We start from the raw sequence: 24,586 nt of genomic DNA, 5'->3' as shown, positions 1-24,586 counted from the left end.
TGAAATACATCCCCAAGAAGTATAGGAAAAAGCAAAACAAGATGAAAATGAAAAAGAGCACCATGGAATGAAATCTTACGAAGTATGCTATGTCTGTGTACAAATTTACCACAATAAATCCCATATGCACACACATATGTAATTGTACTAATTAAAATAACAATATGGATAATAGAAAGGGGATCAGTAGAGTAGAGCAAGTGCATCTGGGGAGGGAGGAGAGGAAGGAAATGGAAGTCATTGCGGAATGAGGTTGTTCAAATTATGTTATGTACATGTATGAATATGGCATGATGAATCTCACATGAGGTATAATTATAATGCAGCAAAAAAAAAAAAAAAAAATCAGAAGAGACCAACAGACATCTTACAAAGGTTCTAAAAAATCAAAACCAATAATCTGTGTTAAAGTTAGAATCTCTAGTAGGATCTCCTGGGGCTTAGAATTACATTTACATTAATAAAAGAAAGAAAGAAAGAAAAAAGAAAATTCAACAGATGCTTTTGCATGTAAAATATTGAACAAAATAGAAATACTTCCACTAATATTTGGTTCATTTTCTGAATATTAGGTCTCAATGATGTGATAGAATTTCAAGGAAATTAGTGACAGCTTGATCTTTAAAACTAAAAATGAGACAGAATATTCAATTTTCTTTTTCCTATAACTCCGTGAATCCAAGGTAAACCTCTTTTCTTGCAGAAAAAAACAACATTGTCAATTATTATAGGTCTTTAACTTCTCAGAAATGTAATGGTATTTTTGGCGACTCTGTGAGACTTAAAACTAGTGACATGACTAAATCACATGGAAAGTGATGATGGAGTCAGGATGTTTGTTGATGATCTTTGCATCATCGACTACATCCTACTGATGTCTCTTGCCATATCTTCCCCCACTGTTTCACTCTGTTCCCTCAACTTCTAAAATTAGCTTGAGCTAAAATAAAGAACAAGTGATTAGATGTTTGAGGAGATAATATCAGGAATTCTCCCTTGTCTTGACAATCCACATCTATTCACATCATTCTGCACCCTGATGTTTATGATTGACTCTTGACCATCCATGTTTCTCTAAGTGAGAGGAAGAACACTTTCTGTCTTTTCTTGATTTAAATCCAGTGTGTGGTGGCATGATTACAAAAGAGGTGAGAATAATGTCTTTCAAGGCATAACTGGAAATTCATACTTCCTCTTCCATCATCTGCCAGGTCTGCCAGGTGCTGTCTCTCCTAGAAGCAAAGTTTGAAGTCCCTCAGTTGGAAAACATCTTGAACCTCTAGACAAATGGGACAAAAGTGCATCAGAATGATTACTGCCTGTCCCTAGGCACTATTCATTTTTTTTTACATGTTAAGTATTCACATCTATCAGAGATCAACTGTTAGCACAAGTAGTTTCCTCAATGCCCAAGCATGAGAAGCTTTTGAATTTCTCAATCTAAATCATATTGATTCTCTTTTATGTGCTTTGTGTTTGCTTCTGTGGGCTTCCTCTTACCTTCAAGTTTAATTTTAATAATAAAATTGTAATGTGCTATTTCCTATAAAGGCTCTTCCCATTATTTCTCTACTTATTGTTTAGGGGTGTGTGTGTGTGTGTGTGTGTGTGTGTGTGTGTGTGTGTGTGTGTGTGTGTCTTTTGTGGTCTTTCATCTTTGTTATAGAGCAGTGATAGCATGACAGAATATTTGCAGTGCCTCTTTTCTTTGGTAGCTCCTGGTCTTTTACGTATGTAAATGTACTCAGCCTCTTTTGAAGTCTTATTTATTCTAAAAAAAAAAAAAGAGTTCAAATCATTTTGATGGCTTCTTATTCTAGGGCACTGAAGGCTGAAATGAACAGTATTTCTTGCTCTACTAGTGATCTGATCTAGTTAGTAGGAGCTCGTCCTCTCTGATATGCTTCACACTTCAAGGGCATATTCCTACAAGACCAGATTTCCTAGGTGTGGTATCCATTTACAAAATTATATTCTTGCCTTAATTGATTTTGATTATTTTTTATATTATCTTCTTAGGAAAAATATTAAGAAATATTAAGATTAGCTCAGAGAACAAGTTCTGAAAATATATAATAGAGTCGTATTTTCTTGAGGTGAACACTCCTGTGATGAACAACAAAGATGTTGATTGAGTAGATAAGATATATAGTTTGTGTGTGTCATGCCAGTATTAACTTTTCACTACTGTGACCAGCCAACCTAACAAGAACAACTTAGAGGAGGAAAGATTTATTTTGTCTCACAGTTGCAAAAGATTTCATGCATGGTCAACTGAACATTTCTTTGAGCCTGAGGTAAGGCAGAACATAATGGTAGAAGGGTGTGGCAGAGGAAAGCTACTCAACTCATGTCATCTTGGAATCAGAGAGAGTGGGAAAAGACTGGGAAGAAGATAAACCCTTCTAGGGCAGGCACCCAGTGACTTACTTCCTCTATCTCAGTCCCACCTACCAATGGTCCATCTAACTACTAATGGAATAATCCATCAAATGAATTAATGCCCCTGTGAGGTCAGAACCCTCATGATTCAATCATTGGCTAGAAGCCCAGCTTCTCAATCTTGTTGCATTATTACGTACCCTGCTTTCAAAACCTGAGCTTTTGGGGAACATTCCAGATCCAAACCATAATAATGCCATAAATACATAGCCTAAAATTGAGATACAGTAGGAACTTACTAAATTGATGATGGAAACAGTATGTCAATATATTCAAACATGAAAAATTATATGCTGATTAACCAATTACTTATTGAACTTCATATTCAAAGTTTCTGCTAGGCACTCTTATTATTACTATATATAATAAAACTTTTATCAAATGCTTATTATATATCGAGCATTCTAAAGGGAACTTTCTATGCACTATTTTAGTTAATCCTCACAAAAATAACAACTATGAGGTAGTTTTATTTTTACACCTAGTCTATAGATGGAAAAATTGATGTTTCAAAAATGATTAAGTATTCATCCTAGGTCAACTATTAGATGGCAGAATAGGTCAGTATTTGAATTAGTTCATCTGATACTAATGTTCTTAACTGAAATATGCTATTTCAGATTCCAACATATGCAAATTATGACCTTAGCTTATTTAGCCTACTGTCAATGAAGAGAGAAAAAATATACAGAAAAATTGCTTCAAAAATTAGGGTTTGGGAAGTCAATAACAGTGGAAAATGGCAGGATAAATAGGTTATTGAACTCTTGATGGCACAAAAAAGTGATTCGCTAATGATATGAAACAAGTGAAGAGAAGAAGGAGAGTTAGGCCACTAGCTAAAGTGTTAAATTTTTTTCAATGTTCATTCACTCATTCAACCTGATGCTAAGAATATCAGAAGGTGACAGTCACAGAGTTCATGTTCCAGCGGGGAAAATCTATATTTGTTGTTACTGTGTGCTATTGGTGGTGAACAGGCTATATGAGCAATATCTACTGCAAGGTGTGCATGGCTTTCCAAAACATGGGCAAGGGAGAGAGCATAGCCAGAAAACTGGGAAGACAGAGTCAGTGTTGGCAGAGATTTGCTGTTGGCACAGAAGAGCAGATCATGGTTCAGTTGTAACTGGGCAGCACAAACACTCTAACCATAGGGGACTAGCAGTTTAACACAGAAGCAGGTGTCCTCTACCGTCTTCCACGCATACTTGGACAAATGCATTAAACAACAGTGGGCAATAGGGTTTTTGAATAGGATCATCAGGGAATTCTTTCCATTGATTATGCAGCCTGTTCACTTTGCATTTATAATCAAATGCCTCAGTAAAACATGAGACAAGAATGCTTATTTTATAAGGATGTTTGTTGAATAACTTTTCTGAGGGATCCTAGAAAAGACTGGAATTGAGGTAAAGTGAAGAATAAGCATAGAAATGACAATATTACCTAAATCCACACTAAGGGACGATGATTTACTCAGATGCTTAAGGGAGTAATCATTGTCATCTGGAATAGTCATATGCATTTTAGAGAGGAGTCTGGAAGTAAGCTTTAGAAAATAAGTAGGATTTCTATAGCTGGGAGACTGACCTTCTCTGGCTGGGAGAACAGCATGAGCAAATACCACAGAGATTAATAATCTGCAACAAATAAGAATAAGGTTTTTTCAGGCAAAATACAGGTTTATGATGATGTCATGACTAAAACAGAGACTCAGAAATATGAGAATGAAGAGTAGGAAAAGTCCTGGGGTCTGGGCATAGCTGTCTGTTTGCACAGTATCAACAGTTGAAGCTCAGTTAGTGGATTTCCTCATGTGTTGTCAACCAGGAAGTTGAAGGTTATGTGAGGCTTAAAGCCTATTAAGTTTGGATTGCCCTCTTTAGGAAAACAGTACAAAATTACAAATGCAAACTCACTAGGTTCCATTACAAGCCTTGGAAGTCACCAATTAAGTATGAGACCCTGAATCCTATGCCTCATTAGTTTTTGGAACATCTGCCTCTAACTAAAGCAGTGCTGACCATTAGAAATATAATGCAATCCACAAATGTAACTTAAAAATTTCTAATATGTGAACCAAAAAAAGTAAAAGTAAGCATGCAAAGTTTTTGTATTTTATTTAATCTCACATATCTGAAATACTGTTTCAATATAAAATTAATATTAAAACATTTGCAAGTATCTTACATTCATTTTTTGAAACTATATCTTTGAACTCTGGTGGGTATTTTGTATAAACGGCATACAGCAATTAGGACTAGCCACATTTTTAGTGCTCAATCACCTCTAGTAGCTACTGTGTTGAAGACTGCATGATTAGAGTCTTGCTACTCAATGTGTGATCTGTGGATCAGCATCATTTTCATCATCATAACCAAAGAGCTTGTTAGAATATAGCATCCTGGACCTCATTCCAGACCCACTGAATCAGAATATGCACTTTAATAAGGTCCCAAGATGATTCATATTCACATTAACTTTTGAGATACATTGCTCCAAAAAACGAAGAATAGAGTCTCTGAAAACAATTGCAGAAAAAAGTAGTTTTCCCAAGGAGGCCCAAGAAGGGCGGTATTGAAAAAAAAATGATTAATGGAGAAGATTTCTGAAATCAAGAAGACAGTAGTGACAAATGACACAGGAAGTTTGAAGAGGAGGGTTAGAATTGAGAATCATCATTTTGCAGTTTCAGAAGGATAAAAAATAACTTGAATGTGAAAAGATTAAGAAGAAAATAATGAACCATAAAGTGAGTTTAGATTACTTCTGGGCAATGAAAAAGAAATGACATCACAGTTTTAAAGGTTGTCATGGCATATACAAAAAGTAGTAGACCATTTGAGCAGTAGCTACAGGTATTTTTCAACCTAGTTATAAAAGTCTTAAAGTGAATGTTTATCATTCCCTCCCACACTCATCTTCCTACCCTTGGTAACCCAGTTCAAATAATGATAACTTTGATCACAGTCTTTTTTGGAGTGTATTTGGAACAACTCTAAACTTTTATTACTGAAAAAAATATTAGTGTGGATTCAGAATGAAAAATGAAAAATGATCCATCTTAAGATGCTTAATTGAACACCTTTCTGCCTGAGGCCTTGCTTAGTGATTCCTGTCATGGCTGACAGTGGCTGAAAAGAGAGGTAGGCAGCTCTTGAAATGCTTCAGGACTTCTCTGATTACAAAGTATTTATTTCATTATAAAAGTATCTCTCCTTCCTGTTGCCAGTGTTATTTACTCACTTTTTGTGGAGAGCTGGTGATATAGTCCTCTATATTTATTTGGATTCAAGAAAGCAAATGTTTTTAATTGGAACATCCATCACCTTCAAATGTGCCCATTTCTTTCAGTGAGCAGAGTTTGTTATTGTCATTGGAATGGATTTTCCAAAAAGTGCTTGGTTGATTTAGCAAACTGAGTGCACTTATGTGTAGGGGGAAAAAAAAAAAAAAAAAAAACCAGAAAAGAAAAAAGAAAACCTAGATATATGGAACCATGTATTCAACTTCGTTTTTCCATAGTCAAGTCAGTATCTGGAACATAATTGGCACTAAATAAATACCACAAGGATGGATAATGAGATGAATGGGTGAATGCCAGCATAATTATTTTCTCTATTCATAGCTGATCCAAAAACAATTGATTTCCATTTGTTTGGCTATTTAAATGAAATTAGCAAGTTATTTCAATGAAACCACATTTTTCCTGTATTTTAAAAAATTGAAGTTGACCATTGAATACTATTTGATCCGTTGAAGTGTTCCTTTGTATGGATAAAAGCATAAAAATCTGTTAATTAGGAATCATAAGAAAAGGTCTCCTATGTTTTAAAAGTATCCTTAGAATCCTTATCTCAATGAGAAAATAGAAATAAAAAGTAACTCTTAGATCAATGTCATATATATTCCTTTTGTCCTATAATGAACAGACAGAAAATTGTTGCATGATCTAACAAAAATCACAGAAAATTGTTACATGATCTAACAAAAATGGACATAAGACTCAAAGTTATTTTACTTTAAGATTCTAGACATGAAGCCTATGTGGAATACATACTATGTGCCAGTTATTGTACTAGGCCTTGAGATAATCATTGCTCCGGACTGTTTCCCAGCTCACATTCCTTTTGTGAAACTTGTAAACTATGTTATATAATCAGGTTGTAAAGAATTGCTATCATAGATGAATGATCAAAGTACAGGGGAATAAATGAAGACGACCATAAATTCTGACTAGATGATGAAGGAAAATTTTGAAGTTGGGGATATTTTAATTGTGCCTTGAACGATGGAAGACTGAAAATGGTCAAAGAGAATTCCAGACAAAAGAATAGCAAATTCAAAGGTATAGAAACCCAGGATTCTTATTGTTTTAGTGAGTAGCATGCTGGGGCAATAAGTTTAGAGTGGGTTGTAGGGAGTGCTGGGATTAAATAAGTACCATAAGGATGGATGGGAAGACGAATGTGTGAATGACAAACCCCCCGACGCTCTTATACAGTTGATTCTAGAAACAATTGCTTTCAGTGTGCATGGTAATTTTGATGATATTAAAAAAGTTTTTTTCAAGGAAATCCTTATTTTACCTATATTTGATTATAAGTAATCACCAATACTTTGGGTCTAGCTTATGAAAGGCTTTGTAGCTTCTACTTCGAAGTGTGGTTTTTAACTGATGGACACCAGACACCTATCAGATGTTTCTGAGTAATGGAGTGGTATAATTATATTTGAGTTATAGATGATGTATCTTAAGAGGTAGAACTTATTGTAACAGGAAAGATGTGCAGTGATAAAAACTGAACCAGAAAAACTAGTGAGGATAGAAAAGGGAGGTTGGAGAAGAGAGAGGTTATGTGAGATGGCCAGATTTTTATGTGAAAAGTGAATGAGCAGGAAGAATAAAAAATGGGGTAGAAGTTTCCAGCTCGAAGGATGGTGTGGGTGCCATGGCTATGTCAGGAATGCCAAAGGAAGCCACCAAAAATCAGCTTTCTGTTCTGCACATCTTCACATATGGCTCTCATCTCATAACTTATTTCCACTTCTGCCTCTATGATGAAGGTGGGAAATGTGTTACTTTTATTCAATTTCACGTCAAGTTTGAAGCTGTTTAGAAAATGACTTGTTGATATTCTCTCTCTCCTAGCTAAAGCCTGGAATTAAACTGTAGAAATAGACATGGTTATTGGACCTCTCTATAGTTATCAGTTGTTCAACATTGCAAAGAAAGATTGAAAATATGCCCAAAGACAAGAATTAAAATTTGTGATTTGAAGCTTTTAATAATGGTTTGAAATTTTTACCTCTATGATTCTGTTTTTGTCCCCCTATGATTCTTTAATTAAAAGAATCGAGAGGTAGAAACTGAATTTTTGAATTTCTGCTTTGAATATTTGTCTGTTTGAACCTTTGCTTTTCTTTAGTTTTATCTCCCTAAAGTTTTTGTGAATTTAAATAAGAGAAATGTTATTGCAAATTTTGAGATATATTACCCAGTGAGTTCATTTTGCTGGAAACATAATTTATATTCTTTGATCTTTAAGTGAATTAAATGATAAGATTAAAGAAGAATAATTTCAGGATCACTAAGGAGTTCATTTCATTCTGTTTGACAAAATATGTAATTTGACACGGTATCATCAATATTGTAAAACCTGAAACAGTGGCATTCTTGAGGAGAAGAAGTCAATTAATCATTTTCTGTTGTTTGGCTCATCAATTCATAAATTAATTCACAGAGCTAAATTTCCAAGACAAAAATATTTTCTTTTGAAAAGCACTAAGTATCAGTGTTCCTCCAGGGAACTCTCTTCTTAGAACACGGCCCTTATATTGACAATTGCTCACTTGCCATCAACCTGAAGAGCTCAAGAACAGAAAATGATTAGTCTCTTAGGGGGAAAAAAATGCACTCATTGCTCACCTATTTCATTTCCAACTCCTGGGCTTAATTCATTTTCATTGCTGTTTTATTAAATAACCAGTCCAACCTGGGAATTTTGTGTTATTCCCATTTTAGAGCTCTGGAGACTAAAATTTGATTAAAAAAAAAAAAAAAACTCTTTTGGAAAATGGGAATGATACAATAGGTTTCAAAACTAGATCTTGATTCAGAAAAATAGAATGAGCATTATAACCAGACAGATGTGATGTAAATGCTGACTCTGCATGTATTTTAAATTTCTGAACATAATGGGTTGGTGATATGGCTCAATAGTAGATTATTTTACCTGGCATGCATGAGACCCTGGGTTCAATCCCCAGTACTATAATCAATCAATTAATTAATTAATCAATAAAGTGTCTGAACCTAAATCTCTAATTTTTCAAATGAAAAAAATAATCTTAATGGGATAATTAGGAGGGCTAATTAGGAGGACTTTGAGAGAATGTGAGTGGACATTTAATCCTGAAAGGACATAAGAATAGATTATTGAGTTTTATCAGAATACGACAACCCTGACTGGTGATCTATGGACTTTTCTAAGATGCCTGTAGTTGTGAACAGAAAATTGTATTCCAGATCTTATAAGCCCTTTAGTCACAAATGTTCTGCTATACAAATCTGATTTTACTTCTCATGGTAAATCTCTTCATTTTCAGTATTAACTGAAAAACTTAACAGAACTCACATTGATAACAATGTGAATTATCTATGTATGATTAATTTGTATTTTGTAAAGATGTAGATGAGCTAAGCAACTAAAAATCTAAGTAGCAGAGTAAAAAAATCCAAAATAAGCATTATATAGAAAGAAAAGTTAATTTCAATTTTAACAAGTAAAAATTAGACTAATAAGATGCCTCATTTTTAGTAGGGATAATTATTTAAGATTAAAGTCATTTTATTTTGCCTACATAATATAATATTAATAATTCCAAAAAAATGTCAAATTGTCATTTTACTGATATATCTGATCTTATTCTCTTGCTTAATCATCTATCTCCTGACTTAAAAACCATGTTATTAAAAAAACAATTATCCAGCCATAGGCAAAATTTTGATTTGGGTAAATATATTTTGTTAATTCTTTTCTCTGTTGTAAGCCAAGCTTCTCTTCTACACCTTATTGTAAAATTTTAGGCAAAATTTTTATGTCCAGGATAAGAAGGGAAATGAGATCAGCAAATTGATTTTGTGATTTTGGGCATGTGTCATTCCCATACTTTTTCTTTCTTTTTTTCCTACTCTTCCCCTCTTCTCTTTCTTCCTCTCTCTCTTCCTTTCTTTCAAAGAAATGTATCCAGCATTCCATTATCTACTCTGTAAAAAATATTAGACTAATCTTAAATCTAAGAGAGTATTAATATATGAAAGATACAGTCCTTGACTTCAAGGAATTTTTGGTTTGGAAGAAGAAAGAAAATGACCAGTTGATTACCAAATAAACGTGGAGAGAACTAGGGATAATTTATGAGTACATATGTGTGTGTGTAAAACAATATAAGGGACAATGGGATCTCAGGAAACTATAAATATAAAAACACATTTATCATTTTTTAAAAATGTATATAACCAACAAGTGAGGCTCGATGATCAATAGTCCTAGAAGACAGAGAAACTAAGGGACATTAATTATCTGACAAATGAAGCTCTCTCATATTTTATTGTCCACGTAATAGATTTCATTCTATAGGGAAGAGATAGCACGACGTCTATTTTGACCCCCAAGCCCTAGATCCTCTTTACTCTGACAAGCATAGCAGGGCACAGTCTCTGCTGCTTAAACATAAATATCAATAGACATCAGATATATCTTTGATTTCTCCTACCACATGCCCAAGATTATCAAGTGACTGCTTGATGATTTTTAACACATGGAAAAATATAAGAAAACTTACATAAAAAAAGCAAATGACATGCTGGGAATTAAATTGAAACAACTCCTTTTAAGATTCTCCAGTGGTTTGAGGAGCAACAGTGAGTAAATGCTTACCACTTAAGTTTGATGTAAACAGGGGGCCCTTTCTCTATTCTGTTATGCTTAATAGCAGCATTATGAACAGATTCCCTTTATTTTTCCTCAAAGAAGCGTTGCAATTGAATAGTATATTATAAATGCTTTTTACTCTTGAAGTGAAATATCTGCTAATTTAGTGTTTTACCAGGAACATACTCATACCATAAATCCACCCACATGGTAGATACAGATGATGCTTAATTATTTCATCAGGTACAGAGTTTGTGGTTCCTTGGCTGAATCTTTGAAGGCTATTGTTAGATGTTTTCAGTAGAACTCTTATATAAATTTGCTTCTACTATCAACAAAAGTAATATCTAAAATTAAATATTGGCCAAATATAATTATTTATCAATATATTGCCAGAAGCAATGTATCAATATTATTTACAATATACCTATTGACACATTTTATTTTTCAAGAATGAAAGAAAGCCAACTGTTTTGCTGCAGGAAATGAAGCATACTTTTCTTGTGAGTATGTATAAAATAATTTCTTCTGCTTTTCAAATATTTTTCTATTATAAGCTTCCTTTTAAAAAATGACACCAAAGTAGAATAACATGAAAACACAATTTTGAAAAGATAGGTGCCACCTTTTTTATGTTAGATAGAATTGAGAATGCTTTATTCATGCTAAGTTGGAAATTTTATCTTTGTGTTGTCAATTATAATAGTGTAAAATAATGATTACTCAGAATTATATGGCTGATTTAAATCTGCATACTACAGAAATACAGCCAGATCTGGGAAACACTTTCTGTTGAGGAAAGATTGGGGTAGAATTTTAACCTTATACAGCCATAGTTTTAGACCTCAAACTTATTTTTATATAAACTCTCAATCCTCCTACCAAGTGAAATCCTGGAAGTCCCTCTGAGTATTGATCTTATCCATCTAGGATTCCTGTCCATGGTGGTATTTATATTGTGTTGTTATACAAGTTTATTAAAATTTACTTATCTTTTCATATATCTCCAAAGTATTATTTTCTGTTTACTAAACCTTTCAAAGACTCCAGACTTTGGCATCATCTGTCCTTTCCTAAACACTGACTATTTTGAGTTCAATATTATGTTCACAGGGCACAGGTCCTGTTGATTTCCCCAAGATGAAAGCATTACTGAGTTATATGCGGGAACCTGAAGACAAAATCTGGCCCTGAAGTTGCTTGAGATTATTCATGGAGAGAATTTTTCAGCTCTTTTTGTTCCTGCCTAGAGCCATTGAATGCCTCTTAAATCACTGACAGAAAATTTGGGTCAACACATTGCCTGAGGTCATTTAAATTTCAAATCTGCTGCCATTTTCCTGCTTGTAGCTATTGGGGAAGAAGAGCACTGTGCCTACAGCTAGTGCACTGGAGCTGAGAATCTGGCACAGGAAACTTCAGCCCACAGTCAAACTTATTTATGCTTTGCTGAAGGAAGGTGTCAGGAAGGTTAATGAGGCTAAATTGGCATTCTGTCTTCCGACTCAGAGCCCAATTGGGAACTACATTCAGTGATGAGAGTCTTTTTGCCAGATTTTGCACCACTTGTTATAGCTTAGAACTTGAGTATATTTTTTATAAGCAGAGAGGTGTTTTTTTGGCTCCACGGATTTGATCAGTGAGCAAAACCCAGTTTTTATGATTTGTTCAAACAATTCAAGTGGCAGGAGCTGAATGCCAGTGTTTCCAGGCTTCCATGGCCAGCACAGACCATACACAAAATATGGTCACTGGATTCAACCAAAAATTACATTGGATGAATTATTCTCTCTGCATGTTGACAGTCATCATTCTGTCACTACTATCATCTATGATGATAGGAACATCTATGATGTTAGGAAACAAGGAAAAGATTGTATTTTCATGTATTAAATTATGCTGAGTTATAGCAGCAAGCATACTTAGCACTCATATCTTGCTTTCTCAATACTGGGTTCCCCATTCTCTGATAAAAAGATAGAGAGATGTTTGGAGAAATGTGCATATATGACTAGATATAGAGGAAAGAATGTCTGAGATCAAATGCTTTGTTTTCTCAAGATCAAATTCTTTAACTGTTTAATCCTCCTTTTATTCCAACTGCAAAAGAGATAATATCTACTCTCTGGTGGTAGGAAAGGGTTAAACACAAAAATGTATGTAAAGGACTTAGCTGGTGCTTATTAGTTCACAGTAAGATCTTAAGAAACCATTAGAGTTATCATTTTTGTAATTGGTATGAAATCCCTTTAATTCTATGCAAAGCGGTTAACTTTTCATTGCTGTGACCAGTATCTGAGAAAAACAAAGCAGGAAAGATTTATTTTGGCTTAGGGTTTCAGAGGTTTCAGTTCATGGTTGACCAGCTCCATTGCTCTGGGTCTGAGATGAGGCAGAACATCAGGGCAGAAGGGCATGGCATAGGAAAGCTACTTAGCTCAATGTAGGCAAGAAGCAGAGAGGGACAGAGAAAGGAAAGGGCCAGGGATAAGATATCATACCCAGGGTCACACTAGTGACCTACTGCTTCCAACCATGCTCCACCTGCCTGGTTTCCGCCCCTTCCTAGTAGTCTATTCAATTATGAACAGATAAATTCACTGATGAAATCAAAGTCCTCTTAATCCACTCATTTCTCAAAAGCTCTACCTCTGAACCTTGCTTCACTGAGGACCAAGCCTTCAACACATGAGACTTTGAGGGACATTCCAGAATCAAACCATAAAACAAACAAATAAGCAAAAAACAACAACAACAACAAAAACAGCTAAGGTTTGTGTATGGATATTTTAGAAGAAATTATAAATATTAGAGTAATTTCAGTAAGAATCACAATGTTTATCTTCAGATATTCAGATATTCCTAACTCAATCAGAAAGTATCTCAATATATCTAAAGATCTTCTAGTTATAGTTTTAAATTTTATTCTGTTTCCAAAATAACTGAAGATCACTTTAGAAAGAAGTGATTGTATCATCTCATTTATCCTAAAATTACTTATCAGGATCTATTATTTTCATGATATACCTGAAAATTACATTTATTTAATGTAATCTACAATAATTCATCATCTCAATTTTTAAAAATAAAGGTGGAATAGTCTTCTGCATACTTTTTTTTTTCCATGAAATTAAACAACTAAATATTATCCCATCATATATTAATAGGTTTGGACTGCCATGGACTGGATGACTTAAAAAACAGACATGACTTCTCACAGCGCAGGAGCTAGAAGTCTGAGATAGGGGCAATGCTATTTTCAGTCTCATATTTACCCTCCTTTTTCTCTAATTACGTTGAGTTTATTCCTATTTTTATTGTCTATATTCTATTATCTCTATTGCTTTGTCCCCTATAACTCTATCCTGTTACTTTCAACAATTAACATTTTAAAATGCAACATGATTTTGTAATCCTCAAAAGTTTAACATAGGCAGTATTTCTCCTTAGTTTTTAAAAATGCTGAACAATTAAACTTTGATCCCTTCCCCCAATCTCTTAATTGTATCACAGGCCCTTATTTTACAGTATTCTATTTTTTACTACCAAATTAGTGTTATTTTTGTTGTTTTAGACAGTGTTTATTAAGATTTCTTGCGTTTTTACCTGTTTATTTGGTTACCATTCTATCCTGTATCTTGAAAAACTTTTATGTCACAATTTATCTCCTTCCCAAAATATAATTTTAGATATTTAATCAGTGAGCATCTTCTCATGCTTTATAATAAATCCTGATTTATAACCTAAAAATATATTTATTCTGTTTTTATTCTGAAGTGAGAAAGCCAGGCACACAGTTGTAAGTCAAGAGCTCTTTGTACTTAGCACATGGAGGATCACACAGTATGTGGCTTCCACAGTTACAGTTGGATGACAGTTGAATTGCCGTTCCCTTGTTGGTGAAGGTATTCATTTCCTGGTACTGCTATAACCAGTGAATGCAGATTAGATGGCTTAAAACAAGACAAATATATTCCCTTAATGTTCTGGAGTGTAGAAGTCTAAGATCAAGATGTTGTCAGAGCTGTGCTCCCTCTGACTCCCTGGAGAACAGTCTGTTCCATGCCTCCTCCTAGTTTGTACTTGTTGCCAGGAATCCTCAACATTCTCTGGGTTATAGATACATCTCTCCATCTTTGCCTCCATATTCTCATGGCTATCTCTGACCTCTGTTTCTATCTATTCCTTTCTCTTGTTTTATAAGGACATCAGTGATACTGAATTTAGGGCCAACCTTACTCCAAATGTGACCATTCTCTGATGAAGAGAAGTTTGGCATATTCTACTGCTTTTAATTGTATTGTCTGGTGAATAATAAGTAGACTTTTGGACAAGGAATAACTTTACATCTCAAAACTGTTCAGCAGTATAATCCTCTTAAAGACTGTTTAAAAGATTAGAAATGTACTACTACCAATGAAAGTAATTAAATCGAGAGGACAATTTGAATGAACCAGATATGTTCCAGCATAGCTAAAATATAATTAATCTGGTTGGGCAATGATAATTTTGTTGAGACTGACTTTTTACTTGGAGTCTGGCAAGTTTCTTTTCCACATTGCTTCTAAGATAAATTTTAGTTCCATTAATGTTAATATGTGAGTAAAAGGGGGGATGGATGATGGGGTCTGAGAGAAAGAGAAATAAGATATTAATTAAATTTGCTTTACATTTATTTCAATTTGTGGGTATGATGCAAATATTTTCTAAACGTCTGAAAATGGCAAGTCAGAATATTTCTGCTTTATGAGAGAAAGACAGAGTGGTTTTCAGTGAGGAAAAATTTTACAAGAAACTCTTCCAGTCACTTTATAGCTGTCATCCTTCAAACACAATGGGAGCATCAATCTTACTGTTAGATCGCATGCGAATCATAACACTGCCCCAGAATCATACGAGTTGTTTGAAGGGTCACTGTTTTATTAAAGACACTGTGTTCTAAACTATCTGGGCGATGACCAAAACACACTTGTGATTTGGGGTGCTAGGATACTACACTGGCGCTAGAGGAAGGGGTGAATTGAGTTACTTCCTTATATCTTGCTGACTTTCTTGAAAAAGACTGATTCTTCAAATAACAAATAAAGTGTCGTGAAATTGCAATTGTTCTCAGATCAAGATATAATATATCAAGGGTAAAATTTTAACAGTTAAGTCCAAAATATGAGAAAAAATTATTTTTAGGCATACCTGAGAAAATGTTTGGATGCTCAAATCTTGCATGCTATAGCTCCAAGAGCAGGGTATTGATACCAACATACTTGGAAGAATTTGCTAAGATCAAAGGATAACCAGTTACTTACCTAGATTTTAATCAAGGTTTTCTGGTCAGTTGCTTTATTGCTTTTAGTCCTCACTTTCTGTTTCTTCTATGTGGTTATTCAAAGTTTGCTAATTTGGATAAATTTAAAATTTTTGAAGTTGTCTTTCCTGGAGACCCATTTAATATTCCTTAAGACTTTGAGACTTTGTAATTATCAAACTTTGCAGAGAAATCCATTTCCTCTGGTAACTGTGCAATGAAATAACTACCTTTGCCTTCTTCACCTTCTATGAAACCTCCCAGCAGTCCTGACTTGGCTCTGGTTATTGTAACAACCCACCATTGTTTCAGAGACCTGAGGAGAGAAAGTGGGACCTGATGGTCATAAAGACTTGCATGGAGTTATAACTAGGCTCATGTAGCCATGTGAATTTACATCTAAATTAATTAAATATATACTTAAATTAATTAAAAATAAAAATGTACATATAATGAGTAATATAGTATAATAAAATTAATTAAAATTAAATATTTATTTTCTCTATCACACTAGCCACATTTCAAGGGTTCAGGAGCCCATATGCTAGTGGCCATAATAATCATCACACAGGCCCTTAGCCATCATCACATAAAATTCTGTTGGATATCACTAATTCAGACTAACCAACCAAAAATAAACCCAAAGACTCCTTTTCCTAAAATGTACTGTAAACTTCATTTAAGCTGTAAGAAATCCCACGAAAACCACACTGGGCACAGGGAATCACATAAGGGAGTTTATTAAGCAAACAGAGTGTCTCCCTGCAGGGTAAGAAAGGAGAAGAGAAAGGAAAGAGAAAGGGCACGCGGGATAGAGAGAGTGGAAAAGCGAGGAGAAGAAAGAAAGTGAGTCAGGGGCAGAGAAAACATGAGAAAAGATGGCGGGGTAGCTACCCTTAAGCAGTTGAATTCTGCCAGGGTATCAGGGGACCAATAATGGAGAAGGATACTTGCAAGCTGACTGATGAACCAATAGCTAGCTAGGCTGTTCACAGACTGACAAGTAGTTGGGAGGCGGGGAAAATGGCTGCACCGGAAAGGGCGGGGAGAGCAGCTTTCAGACTCACAAGCTAGGTTGTGATGCAATGGAAAGGGCGGGGAGCAGCTTTGTATTACATAAGCTATTATAAGTTATTCAAAGAGTTGCTAGTGGACTAAAATTTTTTTAAAAAATCTTTTTTTCAGTCATTACCTTGCACCCATTGTTTACCTGAGCAAAGAATGGTCAAAAAGCAGTTAAAGAGAAGCAAAAGAAATGAAGATCTAATAAACAAGACTTTTTTATTCTGAATTCTGCTTTCGTTTCCTTTTGTGTGTTATCTGCTAAAACAAAATTTTCTATATTTTGAATTTTTTAATACTGATTTTTTTTCCTGCTAAGCATCTATGTACTGTTTTCTACATTCACTGAAGATTGCTGAGATTTATGTAACAACACTTATTTTAAGATAGTAACAGGTGTCTTGTTAATCTAAATTGTCTATTCTCTTTTTTCATCTCCTGGTATTAATTCAATGAATTCAAGCTAATACAATTAAATTATCATGTTGAAATAAATGAGATTCAAAGTAATTATTTAAACTTTTTTTTAATTAAAATATAACAGCCAGGTGAAGTGGCATAGACCTGTAATCGTAGTTACTGGGGAGGTTGAGATAGGAGGATAGAAAGTTTGAGGCCAGCATGGGCAACTTACAGAGGACTTTGTTTCAAAATTTAAAAAATTAAAAGGTCTGGGGGAGGGAGGATGTAACTCAGTGGTAGAATGCCCTTGATTCAATCCCCATACTACACAAAAATAAGACAAAAGTACAGTCACAATGTACACTTCAGTTGAACATCACCAGTGAACATACTTGAGCAACTACCACCCATTTTAAGCCCCCAAAACTTCCTGCATGTGATTATACTGTCCTCAAAGTAACCAAAGCCCTGACTTCCTCATACCACCGTTTACTAGTGACGAGTTCTGCTTCCTCAAATGTTGAAGTTTGAACATTAGAGAAGCACACCAAGGCAAGCATAGTAAGCAGGTTTTATTTAAAAGTAGTAATAATACAGACTTCTCCCGGAGGGAGAAGGGGGCCATGGCTGATGTTCTAGAGTTTCAAGAAGTGAGTGTGCTCTGCAACTCTTATAGATTAGGGTTTTCTTTGTTCTTTTCTCTCCCCCATTATCTCTCCTTCCTGCCTACATGCCTAGACCCAGGAGTTGCTGGTGACATAGCAAAAAAGGTAAGCAGCAGATGACAGGGGGAGGGCCAAAGTGGTTCAGCCAGGTAAGGGTCCAGGGGGCATTAATTAGCTGTTCCTCACTTGTAGTCCCTGACAAGGGCAGGTAAATTCGATAATCAATGGGCTCCAGAAATCCTTGACATTCCATTCTGCCGGGGGCAGTCTCCAACTTCCAAATGCAGATGGCTTTCATGGCCATTTCCTTGATTTGACCCTATTCTCTATTTCTACACTGCTTGTCTCCAATTCTGGCTTCATTCCTACATCTTGGAATGTTACTTTGTTCTAATTTTGGAAAGGTGTCATCCATCATGACAGTTTTGTGCCTGGCTTCTTTGGCTCAACAGGTCCACCACACAACCCTAGCGCTGCACAGAGCTGTATTTCTTTTATCTCACTGGAGTCTGGCATTCCCACAGTGTATCCACCCCATTATTGGTGAACACCTGGACTGCTGTACTTTTAGGAACAGTCTTGTATATTTCATTATTATATGCATGTTTTCTGGCTTCATGTTGGTTATGCCTTTTAATGCATTATTACTTTTTAATTTTAAAATATAAGCGCCTTGAGGTAGAATACATAATTCAGCTCTTTTTCACAAATACAAAATGTGCAAAGTTTAGGGGTTTTTTTGGTTTCTTTCTTTGTTTTAAAGACAAATATTGCATGCATTTTCAGGATTATCTGGTTCAATCTGGGTTCTGTTAGACACAACAAAACTGGGAGAAACCTTCACCTAAACAAACACCATGGGTTATGAGGAAACAGGGGCAGCAAAGGCTCAGAGCAGTGATTGCAAAGCCCTTGACTGTTAGTAGTTCACACTCCGGCTATAAAGAGATTCTGTTGCCAAAATATCCAAATATAAAGCCAGTCTCTGGGGAAAAATTGAGTATCATTCCCCATTATGGGAACAACCTGGAAAAATGACCTCAATGTTTGCAGCCTAGGGTTTGAACAAATGTTGTGTTCTACCTTGTGAGCTGAGTAAAGCAGGAGGAAATTCTTTTTAAAAAAGAGAGGATTAAAGACCAGAGAGAGAGATCTTTTGTTTTCACTGTGGGCACATTTTTCCATACCAGTTTGATAAACCATTAATTAGAAAATGAAGAGCTGAGTGAATTCAGGGAAAAAAAGGCCTTACTTTCTCAGCATGATCTCAAACCTTGCTTAAAATCAATCATTAGTAAATAAAAAGGGCAACACCTATGCAACCATCCTCAGGAACTATTCTTGACATGCTGGGACTCTCAGCAAGCACCTAGCAAGGGGATCCATTGGTACCTAAGGTTGGGGTTCAATATTGACCAATCCCCAGAGAGTCAAAGTGCACACACACGATAATGCAAGACACACAACGAGGTTTTGACCAGCCTCTCAGACCACTACAATAGCTGAGTGGGGAGCTGCCCTGAGGGGTGAGAAAGCACTCTATTTAAGAGATTTTTAAGCATTCACATACAAAGACCTATATATTATTGGTTAACATTTGAACAGCTAAACATTTGTCCTCTTTGGTTGGGTCCCACCAATCTATTTGATTCTCATTGAGTTCCACCAGAACTGAAAGGTCCTGAAGGAAGAAAGAAGGAGGGAAGCGGTGAGCTATGCAGGAGATGAGTTAGGGCTAGGCCCCCCTGTCCTTGATAGATAAGGTTCCTGGGCAGCAGCACATTCCTCGGATTGGTATCTCTCTCTCTTTTTTTTTTTTTTAAATTAAAAATCATAAATTTACATAGGGCAATGTTGTTTGATTCATTCTGTTATTTTTTCTCTTCCCCCCTCCCCTCCCACCCCTCTTTTCCCTCTATACATTCCTTTCTTCCTCCATTCTTACCACCTTCCTTATCCCTAACCCTAAACCTAACCCTAACCCTAATACTAACCCCTCCAACCCCCCCCTTTATGTCCTCATCCGCTTATCAGCGAGATCATTCATCCTTTAGTTTTTTGAGATTGGCTTATCTCACTTAGCATGATATCCTCCAATTTCATCCATTTCCCTGCAAATGCCATAATTTTGTCATTCCTCATGGCGGAGTAATATTCCATTGTATATATATGCCACAGTTTCTTTATCCATTTATCAACTGAAGGGCATCTAGGTTGGTTCCACAATCTGGCTATAGTGAATTGAGCAGCTATGAACATTGATATGGCTGTATCTCTGTAGTATGCTGATTTTAAGTCCTTTGGGTATAGGCCAAGGAGTGGGATAGCTGGGTCAAATGGTTGTTCCATTCCAAGCTTTCTGAGGAATCTCCATACTGCTTTCCAGAGTGGCTGCACTAGTTTGCAACCCCACCAGCAATGTATGAGTGTACCTTTGTCCCCACATCCTTGCCAACACCTATTGTTGCTTATGTTCTTGATAATCGCCATTCTAATTGGGGTGAGATGAAATTCAACATCCGGAAATCAATAAATGTCATTCACCATATCAACAGACTAAAAGTTAAGAATCACATGATTATTTCAATAGATGCAGAAAAAGCATTCGATAAAATACAGCATCCCTTCATGCTCAAAACACTAGAAAAAATTGGGGTAGTGGGATCATTCCTTAACATTGTGAAGGCCATCTACGCTAAGCCCATGGCTAATATCATTCTAAATGGTGAAAAACTGAAAGCATTCCCCCTAAAAACTGGAACAAGGCAGGGATGCCCTCTTTCACCACTTCTATTCAACATCGTTCTTGAGACTCTAGCCTGAGCAATTAGACAAACCAAAGAAATTAAAGGGATCTGAATTGGAAAAGAGGAACTCAAACTATCCCTGTTCGCTGATGACATGATTTATATTTAGAGGAACCTGGAAATTCCACCAGAAAACTCTTAGAAATCATAAGTGAATTCAGTAAAGTAGCAGGATTGGTATCTCTTAATAGCCTTGACAAGCCCGGGGGCCCAGCACGTCCTATTTGTCCTGTATTGACTCTTGAGGGACCTGTCGCAACCGCCTGCATCCTTGTGATTAAGACAGTTTCTCATTCCTTTGTGTTTGCGCGCCCTTTCCTGTGGGGGGGTTTTACAGATGTCACCCTGTTCTCGGGAAGGCTTCTGACCAGACCAAGTAGATTATATGTAAACTTTGCCTTCAACAGAATCCATGTTGGGGATTCACATTTTTTTTAATATTCAAGCATGGCTGGGATTGGAATCTGAAAATTTGCATAAATAAAAATAAAAATCCTTAGCACATAACACTACCTGAATCTGAATCTCTGGGGGTAAGGCCCAGGAATCCTTGTTTTACAGAAGCTAACAGGAGACAGATATGGAGTCAGGCGCAAATATGCCACTATGCAGAGCCTGATTGTATCTGGTTTATCATTGCTCCAAATGATAATGTGTTAATTATATAGATTACATAATGTTAATAGAAATAAAATAGTCATGTTACTTAAGAAAGGGGATTCATAGTTTTCATTTTTCTATTTGGCATTTACCAGAAAAGAGACTTTGGCACAGATAAATGTCTTATTTGGAGGCAGCTGTTTCAATCTGCAGACACATGATCCCTGCAGCTCCAGAAAGAACTAAGATGAGTGTGCCTGGTGGGGTCAAAGTCTGACTCAGTGGCTGGCTATCCACCCACACTACCCCTGGGGCCTCAGGGTGAACATCAGTCATCCTCTTAGGATATAATATCCTGGAGTCTTGGGACTGCTGTGATGAATTATTAATCTAAATATCCTAATTCTCCTGATTTTTAGGATGTATTCATTTATAGATGGCATTCATATATATTAACCAATGTTTATTGAGCACATCGTCCTATGCCAGGTGTCAGGCTCCCTATTAGAAATGCAATAGTGAAAACAAAGTTTCTGGTATTTATTCTTTCCTCACTTTCAGCTGTTGTTTCTGATTCCTACAAGTGTTACCAAAAGCTCCGTCGTTGTCCCAGATGCTAATCCAAAAACCAGGACACAGTTTGGAGAAAAAGGAAAAAGAAGGCTTATTGTTTTGCAAGCAAAGGAGAAACACAGGGAACTCCTGTCCCAGGAGCTGTGATTCTCCCATCAACAGAAACAAGGGGCTTTTAAAGATGTGGTTCAAAGGCTACATTCTATGTGTTCTCTCTTGGAGTTGTAGTTCACTTGTTAATTTGGGAAATAGTAATATCTGAGATCTTCTGGTGCCATCCCCAAAGTCTGGATTACCTTGTTCCTGTGGTGGGTATGTACTCAGGGACAGATAACTCTGTCTAGGATGCCAAAGAAAGGTTCCCGCTGAGATTAGGGAGGGGGAAAGATTAGGGAGGAGTAGGGAAAGAGGAAGAGAAAGAAACATGTCCATTTAAAAATAAGTTGCAGTAGCAGAGCAGTAAGGGCTGCATTCAAAGCATAAAGTGGACCACTGTACCACAAGTGTTTTTCTTTTCTTATACTGCACATCTACTTCCAATCTATCTGGGTAAACCCATAGCATTTTACCTGCATTTCCAAGTCGATAAACTCTGTGAAAGGATCTATTTTACAAGTAGAGTTCCTAAGAATTGACCTATTGTTTTTCTTTTTGTTTGCTATTTTCTTGTCATTTTATTACTGCCTTTGGACTAAGTTCTTGATGACTGGAGTTGCTGATTGTTCGCTTCTCAGAAAGACAGAGCCTTTCTCTTTTAGATTCCTTGTAGATTTCATCTGTGGATTACTTAGAGCCACAGTAATGTTTTCAACCTAAATTGTTGTGTTTTTTTTTTTTTTTTTCATGATTGCTGTCCTTCAGAGAGATCTTTCTTGAATGTCAATATGAATTCTCATTTTGTTTTCTAAAACCCTTTAGTTAGTACCTTTAATTTTCACTCTAAGGGGAGACTCTTGCTTATTTCTGGGGATCTAGTTCTTGCCTGATCACCTGCTGCTCCTTTATGATCCAGAAGTCATCAAACAATAGCATCATGCTGGTTCGTTCCAATATCCTGATTCATATAAATTCTCTGCCCAGGAAGAGTATAAGCTCATGACCCACAAATGATGGAGGCAGAAGATGGAAAGCAAACTTGGATCAGCAAACTTTCCTTTATTCTGCAGCGAGGTCTGAGGATCAGGCATGGGAGGGCCCATTTTCTGGTTATGGAGTTACAAAAGGAGTCCGGGTTTTATAGTTTTGTTGGAGACTGTGGATGTGCAGTTTTGACAGTCAGGGACTAGTTGTACAGGTTAAAACTTTAACATGGGAGGGTAGTTGTAAAAAGATTGAAACTCGTTATTACCTGGGAAGATGGGAGTCCAGATCCTGAGGGATGAGTACTCAAATATTGCCCATTGTTTTTTCTCTGGGATCCATTGTTGCCCAGAGTTTCAATATTTGCTGTGCCTCCATTTAGGACTAATTCCCGATGGGGCAAGGTCAAAGTTCAGGGCCCAGCATTCAGTATTTTCCTCCTTCCTTCAAGATGCACAGGAGTTGGGAAGGGATAAATGTTTGCTTTTGGTGGAGATGCTGGGGATGAACCTGGGAAGGGATGAAAGTTTGTTTACCCCCTCAGGGTCCATTGTTATTGGGAAAGGGTGGATGAGGTTTAATGTTTAGTCAATTTCCCCTCCCTCCTCCCAACCTCCCTCTGTTTTTCTTGCAGAGCTGTCTTGTAGGAGTATTATTTTCCATAATCCTTCAAAGACTCTTCACAAACTCTTCTTAATCTTCCAAATTTTGTTTTGCAAAAAGAAACTACCTTGAATGCTTGTATATTCAGTCTCATTAATTCTGATGCTCTAATACTGCAGTGCTGTGGTCACTATACTTCCCTCCAGTTTGGTAACTGTCTCCCTTTCTGGACTGTCTCTCTTCTTCAGGACAAAGCATATACTTAAAGGACCTGGGATAAAGTAAACACTGAATTAATGTAAAATCATACTAACGGATCAGGATCCTTGTGGATTTTTCTGAATCCTCATTGGTTCACATGCTGGGCATTAGGTAACTATTTTGCTTAAAGAAAAATGAATAAAATGAGCTAGCTATATTTTCATTTCTTCTGAGCAGGACATATTCATAAGAATCTATCAGAAATAGTTACTTTATTTAAATATTTATCTATCTAAATACATGTACCCTAATGATTAACTACCAGTTTTAATAATGTAAATACTATGATCAGTGGTGAATTTGTTTAATTGATCCACTTCATTATTTTGAGCCATTACCTAAAGTGATAGCTTGTCATAAAATAACTATGTCCTCCATACCTGTGTTATACACCTTGGGAGATGCTGTGGTATGTGGCAGCTTCGTAATTATATTTGGAAAAATTTTTAAATTCAGTTCTTCAACCTCCTGAGTGACAGGTTAAGTTCTCCATAGATACATGTAGCTAGAGGCTGCCATAGGAAGCACTGATATAGAATATTATATTTAAATTAATTATATGCTGACAGGTTCATAAACTGAAAATTTCTACTCTTTTTGAGCAAAAATTTGAGGAGAAATATAATAGTCAGAAGTAAAAACTCCTCAAAGCAGAATGATTGCTTTTACATAAATCTGCTTATAGAGATCAAAAAGTATTTGCTAAATTAATGCCAAGTTAAAGAATTAAGAGGTCCTAAATAAAACTCTAATTCCACTATATAAAGCACATGTCTAACATTGAATTTTAATGTAATTCAGAACTGTGGTTGTTTCTGGCTTATAGTAAAATAAGCATAATTATAGGAT

The 24,586-nt window shown here is 35.9% G+C and overlaps 1 protein-coding gene and 1 long non-coding RNA gene across 4 annotated transcripts in view; one reads left to right on the top strand and one right to left on the bottom strand.

Moving 5' to 3' along the window:
* LOC306660187 overlaps positions 1-11,127 on the bottom strand; it is a 62,748-nt gene extending 51,621 nt beyond the window's left edge. The window contains exon 1 of the long non-coding RNA XR_013763578.1: positions 1,190-11,127. This is a non-coding gene — a long non-coding RNA (uncharacterized lncRNA). The remainder of the gene's footprint in view (positions 1-1,189) is intronic.
* Positions 1-24,586, top strand: part of LOC306660154 (cGMP-dependent protein kinase 1) — a 1,225,718-nt gene that overhangs the window by 660,503 nt on the left and 540,629 nt on the right. The gene's annotated exons all lie outside the window — the stretch shown is intronic.

This window comes from Sciurus vulgaris (assembly GCF_902686455.1).
Source record: "Sciurus vulgaris genome assembly, chromosome: 4".
Taxonomy (NCBI): Eukaryota; Metazoa; Chordata; class Mammalia; order Rodentia; family Sciuridae; genus Sciurus; species Sciurus vulgaris.
This window is presented reverse-complemented; position numbering and strand designations above follow the sequence as displayed.